The sequence below is a fragment of the Musa acuminata genome, chromosome BXJ2-8 (genome assembly GCF_036884655.1).
Source record: "Musa acuminata AAA Group cultivar baxijiao chromosome BXJ2-8, Cavendish_Baxijiao_AAA, whole genome shotgun sequence".
Taxonomy (NCBI): domain Eukaryota; kingdom Viridiplantae; phylum Streptophyta; class Magnoliopsida; order Zingiberales; family Musaceae; genus Musa; species Musa acuminata.
Genome location: NC_088345.1, coordinates 40,259,126 through 40,274,148, shown reverse-complemented (window position 1 = coordinate 40,274,148; position 15,023 = coordinate 40,259,126). Strand labels below are relative to the sequence as shown.

General features: G+C 50.6%; 25 non-coding genes across 25 annotated transcripts; all 25 read left to right on the top strand.

The window, feature by feature from the left end:
* The first annotated feature begins 62 nt into the window (after nt 1–62).
* Nucleotides 63–181, top strand: LOC135620876 (5S ribosomal RNA). The gene has a single exon (XR_010490105.1). It is a non-coding gene; the product is annotated as a 5S ribosomal RNA (ribosomal RNA).
* Nucleotides 182–665: 484 nt separating this feature from the next.
* On the top strand, nt 666–783 carry LOC135620783 (5S ribosomal RNA). Its single transcript, XR_010490017.1, has one exon. It is a non-coding gene; the product is annotated as a 5S ribosomal RNA (ribosomal RNA).
* A 484-nt stretch (nt 784–1,267) lies between these two features.
* Nucleotides 1,268–1,386, top strand: LOC135620736 (5S ribosomal RNA). Its single transcript, XR_010489972.1, has one exon. It is a non-coding gene; the product is annotated as a 5S ribosomal RNA (ribosomal RNA).
* A 484-nt stretch (nt 1,387–1,870) lies between these two features.
* LOC135620797 (5S ribosomal RNA) lies at nt 1,871–1,989 on the top strand. The gene has a single exon (XR_010490030.1). It is a non-coding gene; the product is annotated as a 5S ribosomal RNA (ribosomal RNA).
* Nucleotides 1,990–2,473: 484 nt separating this feature from the next.
* LOC135620932 (5S ribosomal RNA) lies at nt 2,474–2,592 on the top strand. Its single transcript, XR_010490161.1, has one exon. It is a non-coding gene; the product is annotated as a 5S ribosomal RNA (ribosomal RNA).
* Nucleotides 2,593–3,076: 484 nt separating this feature from the next.
* LOC135620931 (5S ribosomal RNA) lies at nt 3,077–3,195 on the top strand. Its single transcript, XR_010490160.1, has one exon. It is a non-coding gene; the product is annotated as a 5S ribosomal RNA (ribosomal RNA).
* A 484-nt stretch (nt 3,196–3,679) lies between these two features.
* On the top strand, nt 3,680–3,798 carry LOC135621163 (5S ribosomal RNA). The gene has a single exon (XR_010490389.1). It is a non-coding gene; the product is annotated as a 5S ribosomal RNA (ribosomal RNA).
* Nucleotides 3,799–4,282: 484 nt separating this feature from the next.
* Nucleotides 4,283–4,401, top strand: LOC135621114 (5S ribosomal RNA). The gene has a single exon (XR_010490340.1). It is a non-coding gene; the product is annotated as a 5S ribosomal RNA (ribosomal RNA).
* Nucleotides 4,402–4,885: 484 nt separating this feature from the next.
* Nucleotides 4,886–5,004, top strand: LOC135620614 (5S ribosomal RNA). Its single transcript, XR_010489855.1, has one exon. It is a non-coding gene; the product is annotated as a 5S ribosomal RNA (ribosomal RNA).
* A 484-nt stretch (nt 5,005–5,488) lies between these two features.
* LOC135620782 (5S ribosomal RNA) lies at nt 5,489–5,606 on the top strand. Its single transcript, XR_010490016.1, has one exon. It is a non-coding gene; the product is annotated as a 5S ribosomal RNA (ribosomal RNA).
* A 484-nt stretch (nt 5,607–6,090) lies between these two features.
* LOC135620553 (5S ribosomal RNA) lies at nt 6,091–6,209 on the top strand. Its single transcript, XR_010489796.1, has one exon. It is a non-coding gene; the product is annotated as a 5S ribosomal RNA (ribosomal RNA).
* A 483-nt stretch (nt 6,210–6,692) lies between these two features.
* LOC135620640 (5S ribosomal RNA) lies at nt 6,693–6,811 on the top strand. The gene has a single exon (XR_010489879.1). It is a non-coding gene; the product is annotated as a 5S ribosomal RNA (ribosomal RNA).
* A 484-nt stretch (nt 6,812–7,295) lies between these two features.
* On the top strand, nt 7,296–7,414 carry LOC135620800 (5S ribosomal RNA). Its single transcript, XR_010490033.1, has one exon. It is a non-coding gene; the product is annotated as a 5S ribosomal RNA (ribosomal RNA).
* Nucleotides 7,415–7,704: 290 nt separating this feature from the next.
* On the top strand, nt 7,705–7,823 carry LOC135621026 (5S ribosomal RNA). Its single transcript, XR_010490252.1, has one exon. It is a non-coding gene; the product is annotated as a 5S ribosomal RNA (ribosomal RNA).
* Nucleotides 7,824–8,307: 484 nt separating this feature from the next.
* Nucleotides 8,308–8,426, top strand: LOC135620810 (5S ribosomal RNA). Its single transcript, XR_010490042.1, has one exon. It is a non-coding gene; the product is annotated as a 5S ribosomal RNA (ribosomal RNA).
* A 484-nt stretch (nt 8,427–8,910) lies between these two features.
* Nucleotides 8,911–9,029, top strand: LOC135620460 (5S ribosomal RNA). Its single transcript, XR_010489700.1, has one exon. It is a non-coding gene; the product is annotated as a 5S ribosomal RNA (ribosomal RNA).
* A 484-nt stretch (nt 9,030–9,513) lies between these two features.
* Nucleotides 9,514–9,632, top strand: LOC135620763 (5S ribosomal RNA). Its single transcript, XR_010489997.1, has one exon. It is a non-coding gene; the product is annotated as a 5S ribosomal RNA (ribosomal RNA).
* A 484-nt stretch (nt 9,633–10,116) lies between these two features.
* LOC135620905 (5S ribosomal RNA) lies at nt 10,117–10,235 on the top strand. Its single transcript, XR_010490134.1, has one exon. It is a non-coding gene; the product is annotated as a 5S ribosomal RNA (ribosomal RNA).
* Nucleotides 10,236–10,719: 484 nt separating this feature from the next.
* Nucleotides 10,720–10,838, top strand: LOC135620503 (5S ribosomal RNA). The gene has a single exon (XR_010489746.1). It is a non-coding gene; the product is annotated as a 5S ribosomal RNA (ribosomal RNA).
* A 484-nt stretch (nt 10,839–11,322) lies between these two features.
* LOC135620568 (5S ribosomal RNA) lies at nt 11,323–11,441 on the top strand. The gene has a single exon (XR_010489812.1). It is a non-coding gene; the product is annotated as a 5S ribosomal RNA (ribosomal RNA).
* A 484-nt stretch (nt 11,442–11,925) lies between these two features.
* Nucleotides 11,926–12,044, top strand: LOC135621035 (5S ribosomal RNA). Its single transcript, XR_010490261.1, has one exon. It is a non-coding gene; the product is annotated as a 5S ribosomal RNA (ribosomal RNA).
* Nucleotides 12,045–12,528: 484 nt separating this feature from the next.
* Nucleotides 12,529–12,647, top strand: LOC135620550 (5S ribosomal RNA). The gene has a single exon (XR_010489793.1). It is a non-coding gene; the product is annotated as a 5S ribosomal RNA (ribosomal RNA).
* Nucleotides 12,648–13,131: 484 nt separating this feature from the next.
* On the top strand, nt 13,132–13,250 carry LOC135620699 (5S ribosomal RNA). Its single transcript, XR_010489937.1, has one exon. It is a non-coding gene; the product is annotated as a 5S ribosomal RNA (ribosomal RNA).
* A 483-nt stretch (nt 13,251–13,733) lies between these two features.
* On the top strand, nt 13,734–13,852 carry LOC135620502 (5S ribosomal RNA). Its single transcript, XR_010489745.1, has one exon. It is a non-coding gene; the product is annotated as a 5S ribosomal RNA (ribosomal RNA).
* A 483-nt stretch (nt 13,853–14,335) lies between these two features.
* On the top strand, nt 14,336–14,454 carry LOC135621581 (5S ribosomal RNA). Its single transcript, XR_010490744.1, has one exon. It is a non-coding gene; the product is annotated as a 5S ribosomal RNA (ribosomal RNA).
* Nucleotides 14,455–15,023: the final 569 nt, after the last annotated feature.

The following is a 15,023-nucleotide window of genomic DNA, read 5'->3' as shown; positions in this document are numbered from 1 at the left end:
CCGACAATGGCGATTCCGAGATCGTTCGAGAGTACAAAGGCGAGGGACGACGCACACAAAACGAGTGCGATCATACCAGCACTAAAGCACCGGATCGCATCAGAACTCCAAAGTTAAGCGTCCTTGGGCGAGAGTAGTACTATGATGGGTGACCCCCTGGGAAGTCCTCGTGTTGCACTCCTTTTTGCGCCGCGAGCTGCCAAAAGACTTACTTAAAACCATCTTTTAAGCTTTTCAATTTTTTCAGCATTATGGCCAACAATAAATGTCAATAACATATAGCAGGAGAATAATGAAATCATCATCTAAAAATTTCTTCATAAACATACAATGATCAGACATGGTTCTAGGATGGGTGACCCCCTGTTGCACTCGTTTTTGCGCCCCGAGCGGCCAAAACCTCTCCCGTCGACCTCCGAGGCGATGGTTTTGGGCCTCGGAATTTGCCGTGACCGCGACGGAGTCAGTCTCGTGGGGCTCGGAGACAGCTTTCCGGAATGGGGCCGCAATAGCGATTCCGAGTTCGTTCGAGAAAGTCCCGATGGTTTCGGCGCGCGCTTGCCGTGTCCGGTACGCGGTCGTCCTCGTGGGCATCGGAGAGATCCGACAATGGCGATTCCGAGATCGTTCGAGAGTACAAAGGCGAGGGACGACGCAAACAAAACGAGTGCGATCATACCAGCACTAAAGCACCGGATCCCATCAGAACTCCGAAGTTAAGCGTGCTTGGGCGAGAGTAGTACTAGGATGGTGACCCCCTGGGAAGTCCTCGTGTTGTACTCCTTTTTGCGCCCCGAGCGGCCAAAAGACTTACTTAAAACCCTCTTTTAAGCTTTTCAATTTTTCAAGCATTATGGCCAACAATAAATGACATTAACTTATAGCAGGAGAATAATGAAATCATCATCTAAAAATTTCTTCATAAACATACAATGATCAGACATGGTTCTAGGATGGGTGACCCCCTGTTGCACTCGTTTTTGCGCCCCGAGCGGCCAAAACCTCTCCCGTCGACCTCCGAGGCGATGGTTTTGGGCCTCGGAATTTGTCGTGACCGCGACGGAGTCAGTCTTGTGGGGCTCGGAGAGAGCTTTCCGGAATGGGGCCGCAATAGCGATTCCGAGTTCGTTCGAGAAAGTCCCGATGGTTTCGGCGCGTGCTTGCCGTGTCCGCTACGCGGTCGGCCTCGTGGGCATCGGAGAGATCCGACAATGGCGATTCCGAGATCCTTCGAGAGTACAAAGGCGAGGGACGACGCACACAAAACGAGCGCGATCATACCAGCACTAAAGCACCGGATCCCATCAGAACTCCACAGTTAAGCGTGCTTGGGCGAGAGTAGTACTATGATGGGTGACCCCCTGGGAAGTCCTCGTGTTGCACTCCTTTTTGCGCCTCGAGCGGCCAAAAGACTTTCTTAAAACCCTCTTTTAAGCTTTTCAATTTTTTCAGCATTATGGCCAACAATAAATGTCAATAACATATACCAGGAGAATAATGAAATCATCATCTAAAAATTTCTTCAAAAACATACAATGATCAGACATGGTTCTAGGATGGGTGACCCCCTATTGCACTCATTTTTGCGCCCCAAGCGGCCAAAACCTCTCCCGTCGACCTCCGAGGCGATGGTTTTGGACCTCGGAATTTTCCGTGACCACTACGCAGTCAGTCTCGTGGGGCTCGGAGAGAGCTTTCCGGAATGGGGCCGCAATAGCGATTCCGAGTTCGTTCGAGAAAGTCCCGATGGTTTCGGCGCGCGCTTGCCGTGTCCGCTACGCGGTCGGCCTCGTGGGCATCGGAGAGATCCGACAATGGCGATTCCGAGATCCTTCGAGAGTACAAAGGCGAGGGACGACGCACACAAAACGAGCGCGATCATACCAGCACTAAAGCACCGGATCCCATCAGAACTCCAAAGTTAAGCGTGCTTGGGCGAGAGTAGTACTATGATGGGTGACCCCCTGGGAAGTCCTCGTGTTGTACTCCTTTTTGCGCCGCGAGCTGCCAAAAGACTTACTTAAAACCCTCTTTTAAGCTTTTCAATTTTTTCAGCATTATGGCCAACAATAAATGTCAATAACATATAGCAGGAGAATAATGAAATCATCATCTAAAAATTTCTTCATAAACATACAATGATCAGACATGGTTCTAGGATGGGTGACCCCCTGTTGCACTCGTTTTTGCGCCCCGAGCGGCCAAAACCTCTCCCGTCGACCTCCGAGGCGATGGTTTTGGGCCTCGGAATTTGCCGTGACCGCTACGCTGTCAGTCTCGTGGGGCACGGAGAGAGCTTTCCGGAATGGGGCCGCAATAGCGATTCCGAGTTCGTTCGAGAAAGTCCCGATGGTTTCGGCGCGCGCTTGCCGTGTCCGGTACGCGGTCGTCCTCGTGGGCATCGGAGAGATCCGACAATGGCGATTCCGAGATCGTTCGAGAGTACAAAGGCGAGGGACGACGCACACAAAACGAGTGCGATCATACTAGCACTGAAGAACCGGATCCCATCAGAACTTCGAAGTTAAGCGTGCTTGGGCGAGAGTAGTACTATGATGGGTGACCCCCTGGGAAGTCCTCGTGTTGTACTCCATTTTGCGCCCCGAGCGGCCAAAAGACTTACTTAAAACCCTCTTTTAAGCTTTTCAATTTTTCAAGCATTATGGACAACAATAAATGACATTAACTTATAGCAGGAGAATAATGAAATCATCATCTAAAAATTTCTTCATAAACATACAATGATCAGACATGGTTCTAGGATGGGTGACCCCCTGTTGCACTCGTTTTTGCGCCCCGAGCGGCCAAAACCTCTCCCGTCGACCTCCGAGGCGATGGTTTTGGGCCTCGGAATTTGCCGTGACCGCTACACTGTCAGTCTCGTGGGGCTCGGAGAGAGCTTTCCGGAATGGGGCCTCAATAGCGATTCCGAGTTCGTTCGAGAAAGTCCCGATGGTTTCGGCGCGCGCTTGCCGTGTCCGGTACGCGGTCGTCCTCGTGGGCATCGGAGAGATCCGACAATGGCGATTCCGAGATCGTTCGAGAGTACAAAGGCGAGGGACGACGCACACAAAACGAGTGCGATCATACTAGCACTGAAGAACCGGATCCCATCAGAACTTCGAAGTTAAGCGTGCTTGGGCGAGAGTAGTACTATGATGGGTGACCCCCTGGGAAGTCCTCGTGTTGTACTCCATTTTGCGCCCCGAGCGGCCAAAAGACTTACTTAAAACCCTCTTTTAAGCTTTTCAATTTTTCAAGCATTATGGACAACAATAAATGACATTAACTTATAGCAGGAGAATAATGAAATCATCATCTAAAAATTTCTTCATAAACATACAATGATCAGACATGGTTCTAGGATGGGTGACCCCCTGTTGCACTCGTTTTTGCGCCCCGAGCGGCCAAAACCTCTCCCGTCGACCTCCGAGGCGATGGTTTTGGGCCTCGGAATTTGCCGTGACCGCTACACTGTCAGTCTCGTGGGGCTCGGAGAGAGCTTTCCGGAATGGGGCCGCAATAGCGATTCCGAGTTCGTTCGAGAAAGTCCCGATGGTTTCGGCGCGCGCTTGCCGTGTCCGGTACGCGGTCGTCCTCGTGGGCATCGGAGAGATCCGACAATGGCGATTCCGAGATCGTTCGAGAGTACAAAGGCGAGGGACGACGCACACAAAACGAGTGCGATCATACTAGCACTGAAGAACCGGATCCCATCAGAACTTTGATGTTAAGCGTGCTTTGGCGAGAGTAGTACTAGGATGGGTGACCCCCTGGGAAGTCCTCGTGTTGTACTCCTTTTTGCGCCCCGAGCGGCCAAAAGACTTACTTAAAACCCTCTTTTAAGCTTTTCAATTTTTCAAGCATTATGGCCAACAATAAATGACATTAACTTATAGCAGGAGAATAATGAAATCATCATCTAAAAATTTCTTCATAAACATACAATGATCAGACATGGTTCTAGGATGGGTGACCCCCTGTTGCACTCGTTTTTGCGCCTCGAGCGGCCAAAACCTCTCCCGTCGACCTCCGAGGCGATGGTTTTGGGCCTCGGAATTTGCCATGACCGCTACGCTGTCAGTCTCGTGGGGCTCGGAGAGAGCTTTCCGGAATGGGGCCGCAATAGCGATTCCGAGTTCGTTCGAGAAAGTCCCGATGGTTTCGGCGCGCGCTTGCCGTGTCCGGTACGCGGTCGTCCTCGTGGGCATCGGAGAGATCCGACAATGGCGATTCCGAGATCGTTCGAGAGTACAAAGGCGAGGGACGACGCACACAAAACGAGTGCGATCATACTAGCACTGAAGAACCGGATCCCATCAGAACTTCGAAGTTAAGCGTGCTTGGGCGAGAGTAGTACTAGGATTGGTGACCCCCTGGGAAGTCCTCGTGTTGTACTCCTTTTTGCGCCCCGAGCGGCCAAAAGACTTACTTAAAACCCTCTTTTAAGCTTTTTAATTTTTCAAGCATTATGGCCAACAATAAATGACATTAACTTATAGCAGGAAAATAATGAAATCATCATCTAAAAATTTCTTCATAAACATACAATGATCAGACATGGTTCTAGGATGGGTGACCCCCTGTTGCACTCGTTTTTGCGCCCCGAGCGGCCAAAACCTCTCCCGTCGACCTCCGAGGCGATGGTTTTGGGCCTCGGAATTTGCCGTGACCGCTACGCTGTCAATCTCGTGGGGCTCGGAGAGAGCTTTCCGGAATGGGGCCGCAATAGAGATTCCGAGTTCGTTCGAGAAAGTCCCGATGGTTTCGGCGCGCGCTTGCCGTGTCCGCTACGCGGTCGGCCTCGTGGGCATCGGAGAGATCCGACAATGGTGATTCCGAGATCGTTCGAGAGTACAAAGGTGAGGGACGACGCACACAAAACGAGTGCGATCATACCAGCACTAAAGCACCAGATCCCATCAGAACTCCAAAGTTAAGCGTGCTTGGGCGAGAGTAGTACTATGATGGGTGACCCCCTGGGAAGTCCTCGTGTTGCACTCCTTTTTTCGCCGCGAGCTGCCAAAAGACTTACTTAAAACCCTCTTTTAAGCTTTTCAATTTTTTCAGCATTATGGCCGACAATAAATGTCAATAACATATAGCAGGAGAATAATGAAATCATCATCTAAAAATTTCTTCATAAACATACAATGATCAGACATGGTTCTAGGATGGGTGACCCCCTGTTGTACTCGTTTTTGCGCCCCGAGCAGCCAAAACCTCTCCCGTCGACCTCCGAGGCGATGGTTTTGGGCCTCGAAATTTGCCGTGACCGCTACGCTGTCAGTCTCGTGGGGCTCAGAGAGAGCTTTCCGGAATGGGGCCGCAATAGCGATTCCGAGTTCGTTCGAGAAAGTCCCGATGGTTTCGGCGCGCGCTTGCCTTGTCCGGTACGCGGTCGTCCTCGTGGGCATCGGAGAGATCCGACAATGGCGATTCCGAGATCGTTCGAGAGTACAAAGGCGAGGGACGACGCAAACAAAACGAGTGCGATCATACCAGCACTAAAGCACCGGATCCCATCAGAACTCCGAAGTTAAGCGTGCTTGGGCGAGAGTAGTACTAGGATGGTGACCCCCTGGGAAGTCCTCGTGTTGTACTCCTTTTTGCGCCCCGAGCGGCCAAAAGACTTACTTAAAACCCTCTTTTAAGCTTTTCAATTTTTCAAGCATTATGGCCAACAATAAATGACATTAACTTATAGCAGGAGAATAATGAAATCATCATCTAAAAATTTCTTCATAAACATACAATGATCAGACATGGTTCTAGGATGGGTGACCCCCTGTTGCACTCGTTTTTGCGCCCCGAGCGGCCAAAACCTCTCCCGTCGACCTCCGAGGCGATGGTTTTGGGCCTCGGAATTTGCCGTGACCGCTACGCTGTCAGTCTCGTGGGGCTCGGAGAGAGCTTTCCGGAATGGGGCCGCAATAGCGATTCCGAGTTCGTTCGAGAAAGTCCCGATGGTTTCGGCGCGCGCTTGCCGTGTCCGCTACGCGGTCGGCCTCGTGGGCATCGGAGAGATCCGACAATGGCGATTCCGAGATCGTTCGAGAGTACAAAGGCGAGGGACGACGCACACAAAACGAGTGCGATCATACCAGTACTAAAGCACCGGATCCCATCAGAACTCCAAAGTTAAGCGTGCTTGGGCGAGAGTAGTACTATGATGGGTGACCCCCTGGGAAGTCCTCGTGTTGCACTCCTTTTTGCGCCGCGAGTGCCAAAAGACTTACTTAAAACCCTCTTTTATGCTTTTCAATTTTTTCAGCATTATGGCCAACAATAAATGTCAATAACATATAGCAGGAGAATAATGAAATCATCATCTAAAAATTTCTTCATAAACATACAATGATCAGACATGGTTCTAGGATGGGTGACCCCCTGTTGCACTCGTTTTTGCGCCCCGAGCGGCCAAAACCTCTCCCGTCGACCTCCTAGGCGATGGTTTTGGGCCTCGGAATTTGCCGTGACCGCTACGCTGTCAGTCTCGTGGGGCTCGGATTGAGCTTTCCGGAATGGGGCCGCAATAGCGATTCCGAGTTCGTTCGAGAAAGTCCCGATGATTTCGGCGTGCGCTTGCCGTGTCCGGTACGCGGTCGTCCTCGTGGGCATCGGAGAGATCCGACAATGGCGATTCCGAGATCGTTCGAGAGTACAAAGGCGAGGGACGACGCACATAAAACGAGTGCGATCATACCAGCACTAAAGCACCGGATCCCATCAGAACTCTGAAGTTAAGCGTGCTTGGGCGAGTGTAGTACTAGGATGGGTGACCCCCTGGGAAGTCCTCGTGTTGTACTCCTTTTTGCGCCCCGAGCGGGCAAAAGACTTACTAAAAACCCTCTTTTAAGCTTTTCAATTTTTCAAGCATTATGGCCAACAATAAATGACATTAACTTATAGCAGGAGAATAATGAAATCATCATCTAAAAATTTCTTCATAAACATACAAAGATCAGACATGGTTCTAGGATGGGTGACCCCCTGTTGCACTCGTTTTTGCGCCCCGAGCGGCCAAAACCTCTCCCGTCGACCTCCGAGGCGATGGTTTTGGGCCTCGGAATTTGCCGTGACTGCTACGCCGTCAGTCTCGTGGGGCTCGGAGAGAGCTTTCCGGAATGGGGCCGCAATAGCGATTCCGAGTTCGTTCGAGAAAGTCCCGATGGTTTCGGCGCGCGCTTGCCGTGTCCGGTACGCGGTCGTCCTCGTGGGCATCGGAGAGATCCGACAATGGCGATTCCGAGATCGTTCGAGAGTACAAAGGCGAGGGACGACGCATACAAAACGAGTGCGATCATACCAGCACTAAAGCACCGGATCCCATCAGAACTCCCAAGTTAAGCGTGCTTGGGCGAGAGTAGTACTAGGATGGGTGACCCCCAGGGAAGTCCTCGTGTTGTACTCCTTTTTGCGCCCCGAGCGGCCAAAACCTCTCCCGTCGACCTTCGAGGCGATGGTTTTGGGCCTCGGAATTTGCCGTGACCGCTACGCTGTCAATCTCGTGGGGCTCGGAGAGAGCTTTCCGGAATGGGGCCGCAATAGCGATTCCGAGTTCGTTCGAGAAAGTCCCGATGGTTTTGGCGCGCGCTTGCCGTGTCCGCTACGCGGTCGGCCTCGTGGGCATCGGAGAGATCCGACAATGACGATTCCGAGATCGTTCAAGAGTACAAAGGCGAGGGACGACGCACAAAAAACGAGTGCGATCATACTAGCACTAAAGCACCGGATCCCATCAGAACTCCAAAGTTAAGCGTGCTTGGGCGAGAGTAGTACTATGATGGGTGACCCCCTGGGAAGTCCTCGTGTTTTACTTCTTTTTGCGCCGCGAGCGGCCAAAAGACTTACTTAAAACCCTCTTTTAAGCTTTTCAATTTTTTCAGCATTATGGCCAACAATAAATGTCAATAACATATAGCTGGAGAATATTGAAATCATCATCTAAAAATTTCTTCATAAACATACAATGATCAGACATGGTTCTAGGATGGGTGACCCCCTGTTGCACTCGTTTTTGCGCCCCGAGCGGCCAAAACCTCTCCCGTCGACCTCCGAGGCGATGGTTTTGGGCCTTGGAATTTGCCGTGACCGCTACGCTGTCAGTCTCGTGGGGCTCGGAGAGAGCTTTCCGGAATGGGGCCGCAATAGCGATTCCGAGTTCGTTCGAGAAAGTCCTGATGGTTTTGGCGCGCGCTTGCCGTGTCCGTTACGCGGTCGTCCTCGTGGGCATCGGAGAGATCCGACAATGGCGATTCCGAGATCGTTCGAGAGTACAAAGGCGAGGGACGACGCACACAAAACGAGTGCGATCATACCAGCACTAAAGCACCGGATCTCATCAGAACTCCGAAGTTAAGCGTGCTTGGGCGAGAGTAGTACTAGGATTGGTGACCCCCTGGGAAGTCCTCGTGTTGTACTCCTTTTTGCGCCCCGAGCGGCCAAAAGACTTACTTAAAACCCTCTTTTAAGCTTTTCAATTTTTGAAGCATTATGGCCAACAATAAATGACATTAACTTATAGCAGGAGAATAATGAAATCATCATCTAAAAATTTCTTCATAAACATACAATGATCAGACATGGTTCTAGGATGGGTGACCCCCTGTTGCACTCGTTTTTGCGCCCCGAGCGGCCAAAACCTCTCCCGTCGACCTCCGAGGCGATGGTTTTGGGCCTCGGAATTTGCCATGACCGCTACGCCGTCAGTCTCGTGGGGCTCGGAGAGAGCTTTCCGGAATGGGGCCGCAATAGCGATTCCGAGTTCGTTCGAGAAAGTCCCGATGGTTTCAGCGCGCGCTTGCCGTGTCCGGTACGCGGTCGTACTCGTGGGCATCGGAGAGATCCGACAATAGCGATTCCGAGATCGTTCGAGAGTACAAAGGCGAGGGACGACGCACACAAAACGAGTGCGATCATACCAGCACTAAAGCACCGGATCCCATCAGAACTCCAAAGTTAAGCGTGCTTGGGCGAGAGTAGTACTATGATGGGTGACCCCCTGGGAAGTCCTCGTGTTGCACTCCTTTTTGCGCCGCGAGCTGCCAAAAGACTTACTTAAAACCCTCTTTTATGCTTTTCAATTTTTTCAGCATTATGGCCAACAATAAATGTCAATAACATATAGCAGGAGAATAATGAAATCATCATCTAAAAATTTCTTCATAAACATACAATGATCAGACATGGTTCTAGGATGGGTGACCCCCTGTTGCACTCGTTTTTGCGCCCCGAGCGGCCAAAACCTCTCCCGTCGACCTCCGAGGCGATGGTTTTGGGCCTCGGAATTTGCCGTGACCGCTACGCTGTCAGTCTCGTGGGGCTCGGAGATTGCTTTCCGGAATGGGGCCGCAATAGCGATTCCGAGTTCGTTCGAGAAAGTCCCGATGGTTTCGGCGTGCGCTTGCCGTGTCCGCTACGCGGTCGTCCTCGTGGGCATCGGAGAGATCCGACAATGGCGATTCCGAGATCGTTCGAGAGTACAAAGGCGAGGGACGACGCACACAAAACGAGTGCGATCATACCAGCACTAAAGAACCGGATCCCATCAGAACTCCGAAGTTAAGCGTGCTTGGGCGAGAGTAGTACTAGGATGGGTGACCCCCAGGGAAGTCCTCGTGTTGTACTCCTTTTTGCGCCCCGAGCGGCCAAAAGACTTACTTAAAACCCTCTTTTAAGCTTTTCAATTTTTCAAGCATTATGGCCAACAATAAATGACATTAACTTATAGCAGGAGAATAATGAAATCATCATCTAAAAATTTCTTCATAAACATACAATGATCAGACATGGTTCTAGGATGGGTGACCTCCTGTTGCACTCGTTTTTGCGCCCCGAGCGGCCAAAACCTCTCCCGTCGACCTCCGAGGCGATGGTTTTGGGCCTCGGAATTTGCCGTGACCGCTACGCTGTCAGTCTCGTGGGGCTCGGAGATTGCTTTCCGGAATGGGGCCGCAATAGCGATTCCGAGTTCGTTCGAGAAAGTCCCGATGGTTTCGGCGTGCGCTTGCCGTGTCCGCTACGCGGTCGTCCTCGTGGGCATCGGAGAGATCCGACAATGGCGATTCCGAGATCGTTCGAGAGTACAAAGGCGAGGGACGACGCACACAAAACCAGTGCGATCATACCAGCACTAAAGAACCGGATCCCATCAGAACTCCGAAGTTAAGCGTGCTTGGGCGAGAGTAGTACTAGGATGGGTGACCCCCAGGGAAGTCCTCGTGTTGTACTCCTTTTTGCGCCCCGAGCGGCCAAAAGACTTACTTAAAACCCTCTTTTAAGCTTTTCAATTTTTCAAGCATTATGGCCAACAATAAATGACATTAACTTATAGCAGGAGAATAATGAAATCATCATCTAAAAATTTCTTCATAAACATACAATGATCAGACATGGTTCTAGGATGGGTGACCTCCTGTTGCACTCGTTTTTGCGCCCCGAGCGGCCAAAACCTCTCCCGTCGACCTCCGAGGCGATGGTTTTGGGCCTCGGAATTTGCCGTGACCGCTACGCTGTCAGTCTCGTGGGGCTCGGATTGAGCTTTCCGGAATGGGGCCGCAATAGCGATTCCGAGTTCGTTCGAGAAAGTCCCGATGATTTCGGCGTGCGCTTGCCGTGTCCGGTACGCGGTCGTCCTCGTGGGCATCGGAGAGATCCGACAATGGCGATTCCGAGATCGTTCGAGAGTACAAAGGCGGGGGACGACGCACATAAAACGAGTGCGATCATACCAGCACTAAAGCACCGGATCCCATCAGAACTCCGAAGTTAAGCGTGCTTGGGCGAGTGTAGTACTAGGATGGGTGACCCCCTGGGAAGTCCTCGTGTTGTACTCCTTTTTGCGCCCCGAGCGGCCAAAAGACTTACTTAAAACCCTCTTTTAAGCTTTTCAATTTTTCAAGCATTATGGCCAACAATAAATGACATTAACTTATAGCAGGAGAATAATGAAATCATCATCTAAAAATTTCTTCATAAACATACAAAGATCAGACATGGTTCTAGGATGGGTGACCCCCTGTTGCACTCGTTTTTGCGCCCCGAGCGGCCAAAACCTCTCCCGTCGACCTCCGAGGCGATGGTTTTGGGCCTTGGAATTTGCCGTGACCGCTACGCTGTCAGTCTCGTGGGGCTCGGAGAGAGCTTTCCGGAATGGGGCCGCAATAGCGATTCTGAGTTCGTTCGAGAAAGTCCTGATGGTTTTGGCGCGCGCTTGACGTGTCCGTTACGCGGTCGTCCTCGTGGGCATCGGAGAGATCCGACAATGGCGATTCCGAGATCGTTCGAGAGTACAAAGGCGAGGGACGACGCACACAAAACGAGTGCGATCATACCAGCACTAAAGCACCGGATCCCATCAGAACTCCGAAGTTAAGCGTGCTTGGGCGAGAGTAGTACTAGGATGTGTGACCCCCTGGGAAGTCCTCGTGTTGCACTCCTTTTTGCGCCCCGAGCGGCGAAAAGACTTACTTAAAACCCTCTTTTAAGCTTTTCAATTTTTCAAGCATTATGGCCAACAATAAATGTCATTAACTTATAGCAGGAGAATAATGAAATCATCATCTAAAAATTTCTTCATAAACATACAATGATCAGACATGGTTCTAGGATGGGTGACCCCCTGTTGCACTCGTTTTTGCGCCCCGAGCGGCCAAAACCTCTCCCGTCGACCTCCGAGGCGATGGTTTTGGGCCTCGGAATTTGCCGTGACCGCTACGCTGTCAGTCTCGTGGGGCTCGGAGATTGCTTTCCGGAATGGGGCCGCAATAGCGATTCCGAGTTCGTTCGAGAAAGTCCCGATGGTTTCGGCGCGCGCTTGCCGTGTCCGCTACGCGGTCGTCCTCGTGGGCATCGGAGAGATCCGACAATGGCGATTCCGAGATCGTTCGAGAGTACAAAGGCGAGGGACGACGCACACAAAACGAGTGCGATCATACCAGCACTGAAGAATCGGATCCCATCAGAACTCCGAAGTTAAGCGTGCTTGGGCTAGAGTAGTACTAGGATGGGTGACCCCCAGGGAAGTCCTCGTGTTGTACTCCTTTTTGCGCCCCGAGCGGCCAAAAGACATACTTAAAACCCTCTTTTAAGCTTTTCAATTTTTCAAGCATTATGGCCAACAATAAATGACATTAACTTATAGCAGGAGAATAATGAAATCATCATCTAAAAATTTCTTCATAAACATACAATGATCAGACATGGTTCTAGGATGGGTGACCTCCTGTTGCACTCGTTTTTGCGCCCCGAGCGGCCAAAACCTCTCCCGTCGACCTCCGAGGCGATGGTTTTGGGCCTCGGAATTTGCCGTGACCGCTACGCCGTCAGTCTCGTGGGGCTCGGAGAGAGCTTTCCGGAATGGGGCCGCAATAGCGATTCCGAGTTCGTTCGAGAAAGTCCCGATGGTTTCAGCGCGCGCTTGCCGTGTCCGGTACGCGGTCGTCCTCGTGGGCATCGGAGAGATCCGACAATGGCGATTCCGAGATCGTTCGAGAGTACAAAGGCGAGGGACGACGCACACAAAACGAGTGCGTTCATACCAGCACTAAAGCACCGGATCCCATCAGAACTCCGAAGTTAAGCGTGCTTGGGCGAGAGTAGTACTAGGATGGGTGACCCCCTGGGAAGTCCTCGTGTTGTACTCCTTTTTGCGCCCCGAGCGGCCAAAAGACTTACTTAAAACCCTCTTTTAAGCTTTTCAATTTTTCAAGCATTATGGCCAACAATAAATGACATTAACTTATAGCAGGAGAATAATGAAATCATCATCTAAAAATTTCTTCATAAACATACAAAGATCAGACATGGTTCTAGGATGGGCGACCCCCTGTTGCACTCGTTTTTGCGCCCCGAGCGGCCAAAACCTCTCCCGTCGACCTCCGAGGCGATGGTTTTGGGCCTCGGAATTTGCCGTGACTGCTACGCCGTCAGTCTCGTGGGGCTCGGAGAGAGCTTTCCGGAATGGGGCCGCAATAGCGATTCCGAGTTCGTTCGAGAAAGTCCCGATGGTTTCGGCGCGCGCTTGCCGTGTCCGGTACGCGGTCGTCCTCGTGGGCATCGGAGAGATCCGACAATGGCGATTCCGAGATCGTTCGAGAGTACAAAGGCGAGGGACGACGCACACAAAACGAGTGCGATCATACCAGCACTAAAGCACCGGATCCCATCAGAACTCCAAAGTTAAGCGTGCTTGGGCGAGAGTAGTACTAGGATGGGTGACCCCCAGGGAAGTCCTCGTGTTGTACTCCTTTTTGCGCCCCGAGCGGCCAAAAGACTTACTTAAAACACTCTTTTAAGCTTTTCAATTTTTCAAGCATTATGGCCACAATAAATGACATTAACTTATAGCAGGAGAATAATGAAATCATCATCTAAAAATTTCTTCATAAACATACAATGATCAGACATGGTTCTAGGATGGGTGACCCCTTGTTGCACTCGTTTTTGCGCCCCGAGCGGCCAAAACCTCTCCCGTCGACCTCCTAGGCGATGGTTTTGGGCCTCGGAATTTGCCGTGACCACTACGCAGTCAGTCTCGTGGGGCTCGGAGAGAGCTTTCCGGAATGGGGCCGCAATAGCGATTCCGAGTTTGTTCGAGAAAGTCCTGATGGTTTCGGCGCGCGCTTGCCGTGTCCGGTACGCGGTCGTCCTCGTGGGCATCGGAGAGATCCGACAATGGCGATTCCGAGATCGTTCGAGAGTACAAAGGCGAGGGACGACGCACACAAAACGAGTGCGATCATACCAGCACTAAAGCTCCGGATCCCATCAGAACTCTGAAGTTAAGCGTGCTTGGGCGAGAGTAGTACTAGGATGGGTGACCCCCTGGGAAGTCCTCGTGTTGCACTCCTTTTTGCGCCCCGAGCGGCCAAAAGACTTACTTAAAACCCTCTTTTAAGCTTTTCAATTTTTCAAGCATTATGGCCACAATAAATGACATTAACTTATAGCAGGAGAATAATGAAATCATCATCTAAAAATTTCTTCATAAACATACAATGATCAGACATGGTTCTAGGATGGGTGACCCCTTGTTGCACTCGTTTTTGCGCCCCGAGCGGCCAAAACCTCTCCCGTCGACCTCCTAGGCGATGGTTTTGGGCCTCGGAATTTGCCGTGACCGCTACGCAGTCAGTCTCGTGGGGCTCGGAGAGAGCTTTTCGGAATGGGGCCGCAATAGCAATTCCGAGTTCGTTCGAGAAAGTCCCATTGGTTTCGGCGCGCGCTTGCCGTGTCCGGTATGCGATCGGCCTAGTGGGCATCGGAGAGATCCGACAATGGCGATTCCGAGATCGTTCGAGAGTACAAAGGCGAGGGACGACGCACACTAAAAGAGTGCGATCATACCAGCACTAAAGCACCGGATCCCATCAGAACTCCGAAGTTAAGTGTGCTTGGGCGAGAGTAGTACTAGGATGGGTGACCCCCTGGGAAGTCCTCGTGTTGCACTCCTTTTTGCGCCCCGAGCGGCCAAAAGTGTAACATCCCCCATTAAAAAAAAAAAAAAAATTAGTAAATGCTTGTTTGTAAATATGAGGATTATTTAATAATTTTTTTATTAAATAATAAATGATTAAATATTTATGGCTAGGGACCTAAGAGTAAATATTAGAAGTTTGATATAATTTATTAAAGATTCAGATTTAAGTTAAATAATAAAAATAAAAATAAAAATAGTGGACATGTGTCACTAGCTAACCTAATGGTGCCACCTAAGTTTGCTCTAAGGATGACACCTAGCATTTTTCATGCATGCTTGCCACCTTGTAACTTTGCAACCCTTGTGTTAACCAAAATGTAATTAAATAAGAGATTAAAAGAGAAACTAAATGTAACCTTCAGATAGTGCAGCCAACGTGAGTTAAGAAGAGAAGAGAAGGGAAGAAGGAGAAGAAGAAGAGGAATTGAAGAAGAAGCTTTGATTGAGGTTTTGCATCAACTCCCCCCATTTGGGAATCAAATTTGCTTAAAGCAAGTGTTCTAATCTCTTCCTACAGAATTCCTAATCTCTGTTTTCCTTT